Below are 14,461 nucleotides of genomic sequence, written 5' to 3' on the forward strand. Positions count from 1 at the left end.
AAACCGACTCCTATCATAGCGAAAGTTCTTTTTGTTTGCCATGATTATGGCCCGGCCCCACATACCCTCCAGTCGCACGGCTTCGGCATATTGATGCTCTTACATGTTTACCGGTACGACAAAGCAAGACCAAAGCATGCAAAGCGCACTGCCGAGTTTGAAAGTCAATACCAGCATAAACAGACAGAAGGAAGTAAGAGGTGGTTGGGTGAAGCTCGTGGACCGTAACCAGGAGACCAAGTGTTAGCAATGGATTATTTACGAATGCTGCGGACGCTCTCAAACCAGGACACCAGGAGAAAACAGATTCCAAAAAAAAAAAAGTTTATTACCCACACGAGACGATGCTTCAGCTGAATCTCTTCATTAGACAAACGAGAACCAGCCGAGCGTGTCCGCACAATAACCACCAGACCGAAGAAAAGGAGCATTTAGTTCAAGAGTAAGTGGGCGAAATGGAAGAGTGTTAGATGCGCAACGTAAACGTGCAAACACATGCACGCACGATGGGAGCCTCCCAGTAACACAGATAGACTAAACGGATTGAGCCAAGTTGTCCAGCTTTCCATGCAATTTAAAGCAAAAGAGCATCAATATGCCACTGCATGGCACAATTTGAAATGATGCATATCATGGCTAAGAAAACATGCAAATAGGTTGACAAATTTCACTGCAGTGGTATATGGGGGTGAAATACAAGCATGGCGAAACGATGCACCAACCGTTACGCTTGTGCAACTTAACAGTATGGGTCTAACATTGTGACAATCACTAAAAAACACTAGATTATAAGCGGCCAAACAGCGTAACATTTAAAGGTGCATGCGACGTGATCTGCAAGCCTTGAGATTATCCTTGTAAGAGCACCGTATGATACCACTGGCATGCACTGTCGTGAGGATGTTTCACAGCATTTCACTGGTCCCGGGGTGGATCTGGAGATTACAGGCATGTCCCGCGGGGGCAAGGTGAGATACAGTCCGTCGCACACTCTTTGTCCGCCACTTTGTAAGAGCGCAGTAATGGGCAGCAACCCAGAAGTGAGTCCCTTAACGAAGTGAAGGCAGACGGGCAGGCCACATCGATGGGCTGTGCTGCATGACTTATTCCCCAGAAATCAAGCAAGACGCAGGAACCCGAAGACGACTCATTGTAGACGAGGAGAAGGCATGGCCACAAGTTTCCAAAGATAATCCACCGGATGATAGCGTAGGTATAGAAGCTGTAACAACACAAACAATTGTTTATGTGTTGTGCACATACACAATGTGCGCATGGTAACGCAAGACCATGGGAAACACAATATTTGAGACATTGTCGAGCTTCTGCTTGCCTAGCCTACAAGGTGCCCAGGAATGAATAAATGAAGGGCCTTTTTTCTGTGAGTGGTAATCATCGGACGTGATATGCGGAACTTGGGGGGGTTTGAATACCACGGACAGAAAGGGATGTTTTGCCTACTCTGATTCGCATCTTTTTTTTTTTTCCTTATTGAAATACAAAATAAACGAAGTTCTCACCGTTACTTGGCGACGGCTACTCCTTTCCACTTGAATGTTACGAATAAAGATGAAGACTATAATGCCTTGTAGCTTTCCTTGGGCTGATTGATCAATTTATTTCGTTGCCTCTTAGAAAAAAAATAGCTGATGAAAACAATTCCCGTTTTGTTCTTTGGAAGTAGGAAAAGCTCGCCATACGGTAGAGTTATCAGCCTAGGTAAGCACACGAGGTTTTATTAGTAATCAGCTGTCTCGAGTGAAAGTAGCATTCCATGCTCAGGTGAAAATAGTTCACACACGTCACCTTGCGCAGAAGTGGCGCTGGCTAACACTTCTAGCGATTACATGCACAGACACCCAAGTCGATGGGGACACTCATCCAAGTTCGATCGGTACATCGTCAGACGTGTACTTCGAAAGTTTCGGGGGCCGGTCCCAAGGATGAAATGGGTGCTTCTTCGTCCACTTCATTTCCTTTTAATTTGAATTATTACCCTACGGTGGAGCAAATAAGTTCACCTATGCTTTCCTTTGCTTAGTTGTCTGTTCATTGATTTAGTGAATAACACATAAAACAAGTTCACAGCAGACACTACTGAAAGCGAAATGTCTTTAACAGCAGTAACAATTTTCAGCCTTTGGAACCTTTCAACTCACACAACTTACCAGTTTAAACTCGGTTCCGCGTCATACTCCATGTCCTATAAGCATGTCTCCAGGCACACCAGTGTACTCAACCTGGACGACATAGTTCAGTGGTTAAACCTATTTCGCACGAGAAGTTGCACCCACTAATCACTAAGTGCAATGATAGTTACGTGCACACACAGTCTTTGCAATGTAATTTACAGGAAAAAAAGCATGCAATAGGACTTCAGTTGATCACATGTACACAGCAGTATAATTGCTGGAGCCTTGCAAGCTATAAACTAGTTAGTGCAGGTATAGAAAAACGGGCCATAAAATAGGGAAACTATGTCTGTTAATGAATCAATTTGACCTGATCTGTACATATTGAAACTCGTCAAATTAGTCTCCTGATTGATTGATTGGTATGTGGGGTTTAACGTCCCAAAACCATCATATGACTATGAGACACACCTTAGTGGAGGGCTCCGGAAATTTCGACCACCTGGGGTTCTTTAATGTGCACCCAAATTTGAGCACAAGGGCCTACAGCATTTTCGCCTCCATAGAAAGCCCTACGGGCACAAATTAGTCTTCTGGTCATAGAGCCACTGTGAACGCGATTGCCACATTGCAAGGTCTCCCCGAAAATGAGTTGCTGTGAATGCCATGAGGTGTCGCACACCGACATGTTAAATGTCGGGAGCGCAGTTGAATCTGACCCATTCATCAGGGATTCGTTAGCTATTATGCGATCCCGGAAGGCTTCTTCCCGAAGCTCAAGTTTGAAAGGCGAGTTTCACTGTTTTTCCCACCATTTCGTGGGCTGTCACTCTGCGATCAGCTACGGCAGCCGACTCAAGGAGCCCCCCCCCCCCCCCCCCTTTCTTTTTTTTGGTGGAAATTGCACTGACAACAATATACCGTTGCCCAACAAAACCATATGAGAATTTCGATACGTGCCGATCTGGCGAAGGCATTCTTCACCAGATTCACTCGCATAATCTCAAGGGCATACCGGGTAGATATACACGAGATGACGGGTATATATATGCAAGCACATGGGCATATTTCTGCTGGCACAAGCACATGCTTTTAAAATTTATTACCAGTGTGAGAGTGAACTGGGCACCTGCAGCCTTCGGCCCCTGAAGGGGACCCCTACACACGCCAATGGATTGGTTGTCCAAACTTTGTGGTGTGAAAGCAGTACCGGAAATGGATCGAAATAGTAGGCGCAATGAAGACCACAATCTAAATTGTAGACACCAAAAGGGAGGCACCCTGCGCGTGTCTTTCCGTTTGTCGTCCTTGCGTATACTATTTTCAACCATTCTCGGCGCCGCTTTCACACCGCGAAGATTGAACAACCTACCCATGGGCATGCGCAGGGAGTAAATCCTAATTAGCATAGCGACTGGCATACAAGATTGCTCGAAATAACCAAGGCATGTCGAGATGAATCTGATCTCAAAAGATAATCTTGAATCCGACCTAGGTGTTGGGGCCCTAATGATGACACTACCCGAACTAACGACTGGAAACGAAAGTGTGAAATACTTAGCCCTTCAGGGAGCGAAGGGTGGATGTGCCCAGTTGTTCACTCTCACTCTCGCTGGTAATGAATTTTGGGAGCATGTGCGTGGGTCACGAGAAAGACGTCCACGCGCTTGCATATCTGTGCCCACTGTTCATGCGTTGCTTACCAGGATATATGTCCTTGAGATAATCCGAGAGAGTCTGGTGAGTTATTCCTTTATCAGATCGACGTGAATAAAAATTCTTATATGGTTTCTTCGGGCAAGAGTACACTGGTGCCAATGCAGTTTTCTTGCAAAAAGCTGCACCGAGAACGGTTCGAAATAGTAGGCACAAGGACAATGAACGAAAAGGGAGAGACACACGAGGCGCCTCTCTTTCCGCGCGTGTCTCCCATTTAGTCCATCTTCTTCGCGCCTACTATTTTGAACCATTCTTGATTCAGCTTTAACACCGTGAAGGTAGAACAAAGTGCACTCATAGGCGTGCACCGGGTTCCACTTTGAGGAGGGGTGGGGGGTTTCGAATGTTTGTTGTGGTACCTCACTCACCCATTAAGTCAATGCCGGGAGGCAGACTGCGCCCCCCTCCCCTCGTAAGTGATCAGGGAGGCAACCAATTCTTTGCCACCTACCTCTCAGTGTGTGCGCCTATGAACCCACTCATACCATAGTGCTGCGAGTGTCTGGCTTGCGCAGACTACGGAATTCCCCCTACTCTCCTTTAACATGATCTGCTAAGGCAGGATTCCAAGAGATGATCAGGCCAAATGCTGCAGAATACTTCAATACATGAAAAATCACCAATACTTGGCGACATGCAAACACAGCTTACGAAAGCAGTCATACACACACACAAAAATTTACTTGCCCATGTCAATGCAGGCCGCCAAACAGCGAGATCCAATATTCGTATGAAGAACGCCCGAGGAGGTTTGTGAAACAAAGGCGGGGCGAAGTATGCAGAGGACCGACGAAGTTGTCCGTTGGATGCACCAGACGTACAGGTTAGCAAGCTAGAATGGAAAGAAGCGCTCCGTTAATCGCGAGGCACCTGTTTCACCAATGTGCACTAGTTTGCCGACAAACACCGGTATACAGTTTTGACATGAAGTTCATTATACAACCAAGTGACAGTGAGATCCATAGTAGACGCATAGGATGACTGCCAGTTGGCCGTGTTGGTAAACGTTCATGATGAAACAAGCGCGAAAATACACACAATCAGAGAGGACACAGACAAGCGCTTACTAGTAACTGGAAATTTTATTTCAAAGCGAACAATAATAAATACATCACACGCATGTACGTCATTCCCGACTTCCCCTGTCATCATCAACAGCGTGATATTTGTTAGTGCATATTTTGCGCTTGTTTCATCATGAATAGTAGACGCTGTTACACATTAAAAAAGAGGGAGTTCCCTGTTATATTGAGTATATAAAGGACTGAATATGATTCAAAGGCAGAAGCCATTGCAACATCAGTAATTGATTCATTATAAATATGTAAAGAATGTTGTGTTTGACAGTGCAGTAGATAGGCACAGCTCAGCCAAGAGGATAAAGTAATCGCTTATTATATTGAAAGTGTTCTGCCAACTTCAATCTCTCCTTTGCCTGATTCAGAAATCCTAGTATATAGAAATAAGGCATCTGACAATACATCCCTCAACGTAAAACTCATTGGAACGCAAATTAAAGAGGTTGAAACCATGCGAATTCTGGGGGCCCACTTCAATAATTGGTGCAACAACTCATTTGCTTTATATAAACTAAAAACGTCCTGTCTACAAATCTCTCGCATGATTAGTCGGGTAGCTAACCGATGACGAGGAATGAAATAACAAGACATAATGCGACTCAATAAGCATTTGTTATCAGTCGCATAACCTACAGCTTTTCTTACCTGGGGGTCTTGAAAGCAGATTAGCAAAAAATAAACAGTCATACATATGACTCTCAAGAAGGCTCTGAACCTTCCCCCGTGGACCCTCACGGAACGTCTGCTTCATATGATGGCTCCACAACACCGTATCTGAACTATTCCATGACACCGCACGAGTCGTCATGCGCCTCGCCATCACTGAAACGGGACGCAAAACACTATCAGAACTTGGAATCGAAGCCCTCATTGAGAGAAGGTGAAAACAACTCATACCACATGAATGGAGGCAGGACATCATCATCAAACCACTTCCACGCAACATGCATCCTCAGTTGCACGAACATCCAATGCCGGGCACGGGTAAAATTTCACGACAACTACTAAAAAACCCCCGGTGGTAGAAATTTCCGGAGTCCTCCATTACGGCATCTCTCATAATCATAAGGTGGTTTTGGGACGTTAGCTCCCACATACCAATCATATCTACCAGCATTAAGAAATACCCGACATCGGTAGTATCGACCCGACAAATGCAAAGGACAAATTTAAGGGTCCCAGCTTGAATCGTACTTAGGCATTCTGCGTGGCAATGAAGCATTTTACCACAGAGCTACGCCAGATCTCCGAATTGCTTTTCAAATGACGTTAATCTTCGTGAAACGTCAGTAGTGGTTTCAGTGCTGCCTACCCAATTTTATAAACCTTAATTATTTACTCCTTTGATACAGCCGTAAGGTCGCGTTAACGGCAAATGTGGTTAGTTGACATGCGCTGGAGTCGATTTATGCAGCAGTGTGCAGGGCCAGCATCCTCGCAAGCATCAGCGCTTCATATCAGCTTCAGGTGTTGCCAATACGCATGTTACACTTGGAATCGTTGCGCAAGTGCAAACAACTGGTTATATAAACATCAACTCTTCAACTGATGCCTGTGCGTACAACATTTGTACCTATATTCAGCGTCATTTCATGACGTCTCGCTTAATAAAAAAATTGCCACATGGTCACCTTCTCTCCGCATGCTTCGCATAATGTCGATTCCCAGGTACATGGGAACTGCCGAATCGTTTGCTGTTGAGCTTCTTAAACATACACCGACTGTTTATTATCTTTATGGAAATCACTTCAGGCCGGTACGGCTCACATAGCGTCCTGTATGAAGTACTCTAACTAGAGTTGAGAATTTCCAACGAGAAAAGGCTTGCAACCCAAATAATTTCTATGCCCATATTAGCCACTTTTTTTCCGCCTCTGCTGGTGCAAAGTCTGACCACTAACAGAATTCGTTAGTGCAACGCGTGCTTAAGTTATTAGCGACGAAAAAAGTGCCTACAATAAAACCTTCAGTGAACTCTCGGAAAATAAGCCGCATGTTTTCTATTTTTTTTTCGCACTAGCGACGATACGCATAAGAAAATAAGCGCTTATCCTGATTGCCAAAAGAGGCAGATGTAACTTACGCGGGAGTCGGTAATGGTCGCATAGCTAACGTAAGTTATGACTTCTCTACTTAACTGTTCACTGATTTACACCAACACGTGTTGGCATTACCTGTAAGTAAAACAGAAAATGCACACGGACGTAACGAAATAAAAAAGATAACTGTATTTACGTTGGAGAAATGAAAATAATTGAGTTCGTGTGAAATGCGACAGAAGACCTGCAGTGCGTCGAACAGCTACTTAGAACTTTCCACCCAGGAGTAACCTGTAGCGCCACGCTAGGTTTTGCTAAGTGGCCGCGCCGAAAAAGAAGCGAGCCGCGTGGCTCGGGTGGTGCGAGCCACGAGGTATTGCAGAACGGCTTAGCTCCTGGCCTGGCTGGACGCTGCAGCGGCGACTCTGCCTACGCCTGCGTCTTAAATAAAGCTGTGAACTCGGCACGGGCTCGTCTCCGCCGTCTCGCCTCTTCTTCCTCGTTAAACCAGCTTCGACCTTCACATGTCCTTTGTTTTCTTCAGATTCCATATGAGATAGCACCATTTCTACTCTGGCGTTGAAGGTCTTGAGAGAGAAGCCTCCTAGAAAATGGCGCAAGCGGTCCATGTGGATGCTGATGTCCCGTTCGGTCTATTCAGGCTTTCTTGTTTTTACCATCCTCACCAGTCTCGAGATCTGATCTTTAGCCTTGCTTTTTGCAGCTGGTGCGCTTTGGCTGGACTGCCTTGACTCGACGTCCCGGCGTGCAGCGGGTTTGCTTTTCATACCCCGTTCGTCCATGGCACACTGGGACTGGATGCCGCTCTGCTGAATTCGTCAAGCTCTTGTAAATCGAAAGAATGCGCCATGGTTTCACACTGATGGGAATCGCACATTTTTTCCCCTTCTTTCGGTCAGAATACGGGTGATTCCCGATGCGATGGAAACAATGGCTGGGGTGTTGACCCGATGGGCTGTGCCCATGGCTTCCCTTCGCTCTTGTGTGGAAGTGATAGTGGTGTTGGCGCCACGTTGGTGCTGGCCAAGCGCTCTGTTCGTTAGGAAACGTACGGATGTTCTCCTGGGTCTTTTGTCGAAATTTCGAAGGTGACCGTCGATGTGCTGTGGGGCTTTAGCAGATTATTTTGATGAGTGGGAGTGAAAAATGGCCGCTCTTAAGCCTTAGGTCGATGTGCGGGTGATCCCCGATGCAACGGATGCACTGGAAGGGATGTTGATGCAATAGAAAGCGCACGTTGTTTTTTCTCTGCCTTGGGTCGAGATGCGGGCAATTCCTGATGGCAAGAGGACAATGGTTTGGTTGTTGACGTAATGGGCGGTCTCCGTGGTCTCCGGCCATGGGAGAAAGCGGTGGTAACCTTCGACGCAGCGTAGGCGCTGGCTGCGGCCTTGGTATAATAGGAAATGCCCGAATCTTTTTCAGTGTTTCATGTCGTGACTCTCGCGATGATCGTGGACGTGGTTGGGGGTTTAGCAGAGTGTTTTGACCGATGGGAATTGAACATGGTCTCTCTTCAGCCTTGGATTGTGTTGATCGACGCCGCAGGTTGACTGGCTGGGGAGTTGCTTGAGTTGGTCGGGCACGATTCTTTTCGGTCTTTGGTGGAAGTGGAGGATGTCTCCGACGTGGCGTGAGTCTTGGCCGAGGCCTCGGACTATTAGAAAAGTTGTTTCTTCTCGAGAATTCGGCGATGACGTGGGGGTGATCTGCTACGTAACAGGGTTATAAGCGATGGCGTATGGCGAACTGGAGGCACGTGTGGCTTCTGCTCGGATTTAGCCGGATGTGGTGGTGACGAATTGGAAAATGGCCATGGTTTTGGCTCTCACGAACTTGCCTGTGCTCCTGGCTCATGCGTGCTTCGGTTTTTCCGATGCTTCTTAGATGTGCTCACATTATTACCTTTTGCGTCGGCCGTGGTACAACTAGATCTGGGGGCGGTGACGTTCGTTCGACAATGCGGATCTTATCGTAAGTTTGCTGGGGTTTACGGGCTTGACATTCTGCAATGAATTTGAGCCTGTGCTTGAGCTGCGTAATTTATACATCGCACTTCTGCAGACCAGATTTCAACTCTATGATTAGAGCAGGCTGGCATCCTTGTGTCTGAACCTTGGCATCGCATGTTTGCTGCATGACTAGCAGCGCACGGGAATGGGCAGGCGCAGCGATGGGATCTGGCTTGAGGCATTCTTTGTTCTGCACGTAGCCGGTTCACTGTATCCACCACCTCCAGCTGACACGCAGACACTGCTGTCCGATGAAAGTACACTTCTTCCTTGACGTACGCCATCAAAAGCTATCGCGTCCTGAAGGATGCCGTCGTTAAGGAAGTCGGTAAATGTTTCAGCCAGATGGTCGTCTTCGCCATCGGTGCAGTTGTAGTACACGAACGTGTACAAATCTTCATACATGACTTCAAGTAGTGGGGAGTGGTCCAAAAACACTGTGATCGGGCCGTGCATGCCAAGAATAATCTGAACTTGGGAAATACTAAGGGCTTTCCGCAGGTCATGCTCTTCAGAAAGACCACTCTCCCGCTAAAAATCTCGTACCTGTGTCATGATGTCTACTGCACCTTGCTTGGTGAGCTTCGGCTTTCGAGTCTCGTGATCGAAGACTTCGTCGGCTTCAAACTCATCTTCTCCTTCGGCTGACTTCGACGAGCTGATATTGAATTTACCTGCACCCAGTCGCTTGAACTTGCTGTTTGACATCGTCCACGAAGTTGTGGTGTTCTTATCTTTTGAGTGGCACTTGGAATCAAGTCGTTGACTTGCGTTCCGAACCTCGGTAGATTGTCGCTTACCGTGGTGAGATTCCTGTTGCACCCGGAAATGAACAAGAAGCTCTAGCAGGTCGGTGTCCATGTTGGAAACCTTGTTGTCGGGCCTCTGCTGGTCGATTCAAAGCCGAAAGAGTGCTTCGGCTTCTTTATCGTCCCCGTCTTGAGCTTGGGAACAATAATGGTCGAAATGACCTGAATGTGGTCGAGTTCCGACGAACTAGGTGAGCTTCCTGAAGCGATGGTTCTGGCAGCTGGCTTCCGATCGTAGACGAAGCGAAGACGCTACGAGCGTCGCGAGCAGTTGGAGAACAGATTTGATTCTATTAATAAATGGCTGATACCCACTGTGGTGTATTTGCCAAGAAAGCTAGTGTATTTGTTCTATTTCTATGAGCACTACAACAATGTTAATGAAAAACTTAAGATACAAATAATGTACGAGAAATCATAGAGAGAGAGAGAGAGAGAGAGAGAGAGAGAAAGGGAGAAGAAAGAAGAAAGTGAAATTCGGAAATTTTGAGATGACCAGACAGCGGCATTTACTTCACCCAACCATTCAGAATGTATTTTTGAAACACGTATCAATGTTAAACAACAGTATTTAATAGAGCAGAACTTTACAGTAGGATACGCTTTGGTGCCTGAAAAAATCGCAAACCAAATCGATTACATCTCTGAAGTAGTGTACCAGAACAGAGGCACCAAAGCTTAGCACAGTTCCTACCGCGAACCTAATACCTATCTCCAAAAATAAAATAACTTGGACTTTTTTCTAATTAAAGCGTATAGGTGACGCAATAAAAACTAATGTTCAATGGTTTCTATTTTTTCGCAGAATGCACATAGTGGTGACACCACCTGACCAGCTCTGTGTAGATATAGATTCCGAGGGAAGACATGGCATCGAAATCTAGTAATAAAAACTGCGAGTTTTCCGGACTGACTCCACTGAGGTCACCATGGAGACTTGAGGTGGTTATATTGTTACGAGAAGGAGACCGACTTGGAAGAGTAGACGCAGACACCACTGGGTAGTTATATTACGTCTATGTAAATATATTTTCTGTCATATCTGTGCGAATCGCTAATTTTTCATATCTGATCGTAGTTATCTACTCTACTTCTTGAAGTACGAATATCATTGAGCTATCAAGCGTTGCTCGTGCTGTAGAATCGGTCAGCTCATTCAATCGTAATCCGCAGTGACCTGGGACGCACAGTAACCGGTGTTTCAACTGCGGCGGTACTAATGCTCCGATAGTCCCTAGAGTTCGAGAGTTTTCAGAAGATGTAAGAGCGGCGCACACTGAAAGGGATCTGTCATTATGATGCACTCATTTAATTTGACGAAACATTTAGAAGTGCCATTAAAACCGCCACGAGCACAGTTTTAAAAACTGGAGTGAAAATTGGGGATCCCTAATGAGAGTTGAATGCAATAGCGAAATGTGGCCCTTGGTGTGCCCTTGAACTGCTAAGTGCATACTTTTTATGTTTTGTTACATACACACATACACACACGCACACAGTACATTGTACCAGAGCACGCTCGCGAATGGCACATACAGGTTTTTATACTAAAGCAAGAGTCACTAGGCCTCCAGGATATACGCCACTCACTTGCAATGTCGGAGGCCATAAAGAGTCTGACAATGCCTCACAGATGGCAGCACATTATTTAGCGTTTGCTGTTTGTTTTATTTGAGCAAAGGTACCGACCCGGGACCCGATCAGGTATCGATAGGGTGGATCTCTAACCTAAGCGATGACATGACTCAGTTGCTAGTAGATAAAATGAACCATTACTGGGACGCCGGAACGCTACGACTAGAGTGGAAATCGGCCGAGATCACTGTCCTGTCGAAAGCCGGGAAAGCACTATATATTGATAACATCCGTCCCATATCCCTCACGTCATGCGCTGGCAAGGCGATGCAGAAGGCCACACAAATAAGGTTAAACGAATATCTAGAAGAACAGAATCTCTTGCGTGACACTATGTACGGCTTTCGTCCCCATTTTTCAGCGCAGGACATTCTCCTCCGACTAAAACACGAGATTGTCAACCTACCCAGCAGTAACACTCAAGCGGAAAGGGCCATTCTTGCAATTGATTTCAAGGGCGCCCTTGACAATGTTCGGCACTTCACTACCTTGGAAAACTTAAGGGAACTCAGGTGTGGTCCAAAATTATATACATATGTGCAGGACTTCCTTACAGACAGACAAGTCACTATCCGCATAGGGGACCTTAAATCTCATCCCATCACCATGGGTGATTTCGGTACTTCCCAAGGTGCTGTCGTTTTTCGCTCCTCTTCAATATCGCCTTCATGCACCTTCCAGAAGCCCTAAATGAACTTTCGCAATTACGCCACGCCATATAGGCTGATGACGTCACAATCTTGAGCCTGTCTGGTAACCTGGGTCAGATAGAAGAAGCCTTCCAACCGGCCGCCTCGTAGAAAAGATAGGAGGCAAGAGTGGTCTGGAGTGCTCCCCCATCAAATCAGAAATCCCAGTATATAGAAATAAGGCTACTGATAATACATCCCTCAACGCAGAACTCAATGGAACGCAAATCAAAGAGGTTGAAATTATCCGAATTCTGGGGGCCAACTTCAATAATCGGGGCAAAAACTCATTTGCTTTACATAAACTAAAAAAAGTCCTACCTACAAATCTCTCGTATGATTAGTCGGGTGGCTAACCGATGACGAGGAATGAAATAACACGACATAATGCGACTCATTCAGGCATTTTTTATCAGTCGCATAACCTATAGCTTTCCTTACCTGAGGGTCTTGAAAGCAGACGAGCACAAAATAAACAGTAATACATATGACTCTCAAGAAGGCTCTGAATCTTCCCCCGTGGACCCTCACGGAACGTCTGCTTCATATGGGGCTCCACAATACCGTACCTGAACTATTCGATGACACCGCACGAGTCAAGTCATGCGCCTCGCCATCACTAAAACGGGACGGAAAACACTATCAGAACTTGGCATCGAAGCCCCCATTGAGAGAAGGGAAAAAAACTGATTCCACATGAATGGAGGCAGGACATCATCATCAAACCACTTCCACGCAACATGCATCCTTAGTTCCACGAACATCGATGCCGGGCACGGGTAAAATTTCACGACAACTACTCAGATACTGCTGGCACCTTCTTTGTCGATGCAGCTGGTCCAGTAAACGGCAAATATACAGCAAGTGTCATGCATTGTGTAAAACAGGTCGAGTGTATATCAGCCCATGACACAGACAGCATTAATATGGAAGAAGCAGGAATTGCCCTCGCCCTACGAAACCCAAGGTCTACTTTCGTTCTAATAGATTGAAAAGCAGCCTACCGAAAATTTGGCAAAGCCTACATTGGCCCCATTGCGCATCGACTTCTTACACCACTCTCGCCCTCTTCCTCAGAGGGTGAATAGAAACAGCTGATATGGATACTCGGCCACTGCGTAGTTGGAGGCATTCAGCTCATTCATGCCTCGGCCCGAGAATTTCTCTTCCGGATCTCCGACACCGGCATATCGCACCTACCCTCGGCTATGCGAATGGACCCGTTCCTAACATACACAGATATTCTAGAACATCAAAGACTCGAAAGACGGAAAGGACCACCCCCGGGGCCAAAGCTCAGTAAAGAATCTCAGCTAGCGCGGCGTCGCGAGCAGACCTTGTTTTAACCCAATCCATACATAGTGCCCAAGATAGGTCCCGACACATACGCACCACACGCAGGTTCTGCGTCACTAAAACAGCCACCCTATACCACATGGTATGAGAATGCGCACACAATTCACCTCTATACAACCCAGAGCACAGCCCAACACTTTAGGGTGGGAGGCAGCTCTGCCCAGCTCGGATCTGAAAGACCCAAGAGGCCCTCGTGAGGCGAGCGAGGACTGCGGCCCGTGCCAATGGGATCGCGGACTAAGGAGCCCACTCACCGACATTCTTTCCTCGGTCGCAAACAAATGTTTAATTATCTCTCTGATGGAGAAGAATAGCGTCAACAGTAATGTTTTCAGCGTTGCAGTCAAAAACTCGCCGGGACAACTGCGATGTGTCGTAATCAACGGCTGATTAAAGCTTTTTCTTCGTTTCAATGGAAACAAAACTTGCAGTTGGGGTATTCAATATTTCTCGAGATAACAGTGTTATGTCGCTTCGAATACAGCTGCTCCAGGCAGTGGTGATTAACGCAAGCGGTCGCGCCGAAACTAGGCGAACATGACACGAACTGAAGGCTGCGGAAATGTAACTGTATACGGCCCTAGCCCTGAATTTCTTCTTCTGTTTCATGAGAACTTCGACTTTTATCACTCATGGATTCAATCACGGTATGAAGCCTAATTAGCGTAGCGACAAGACTGCTCGAAAGAACCAAGGCATGTCGAGGCGAAGCTGATCACGAAAGAATAATCTTGACTCCGACCGAAGTGTTGGAGCCGTAATTATGACATGACCGGAACTAACGACTGGAAACGAAAGTGTGAAGTACTTAGTCCTAAAATGTCCCATTTGAAACAACGAGTATTCCACAGAGACTTACGCAGTCATTTCAAATTTTTGAGCAAATGTCCATGAGAACATAGAGAGGGTGCTTGAAGGTAGGTAGAACTAGAGTTACTGTATATGATACCTTTAGGTAGCGCAGTTGCCC

The 14,461-nt window shown here is 46.3% G+C and overlaps 1 long non-coding RNA gene across 1 annotated transcript in view; it reads right to left on the bottom strand.

Annotated features, from left to right (window-relative positions):
- Nucleotides 1-307: 307 nt before the first annotated feature.
- LOC142764972 (uncharacterized) overlaps nt 308-14,461 on the bottom strand; it is a 68,533-nt gene continuing 54,379 nt past the window's right edge. Inside the window, exons 2-5 of the long non-coding RNA XR_012883991.1 lie at nt 5,576-5,752; nt 4,539-4,683; nt 2,169-2,240; nt 308-1,222 (exon numbers count right to left, since the gene is read on the bottom strand). This is a non-coding gene — a long non-coding RNA (uncharacterized LOC142764972). The remainder of the gene's footprint in view (nt 1,223-2,168; nt 2,241-4,538; nt 4,684-5,575; nt 5,753-14,461) is intronic.

The sequence above is a fragment of the Rhipicephalus microplus genome, chromosome 6 (assembly GCF_043290135.1).
Source record: "Rhipicephalus microplus isolate Deutch F79 chromosome 6, USDA_Rmic, whole genome shotgun sequence".
NCBI classification, from domain to species: Eukaryota; Metazoa; Arthropoda; class Arachnida; order Ixodida; family Ixodidae; genus Rhipicephalus; species Rhipicephalus microplus.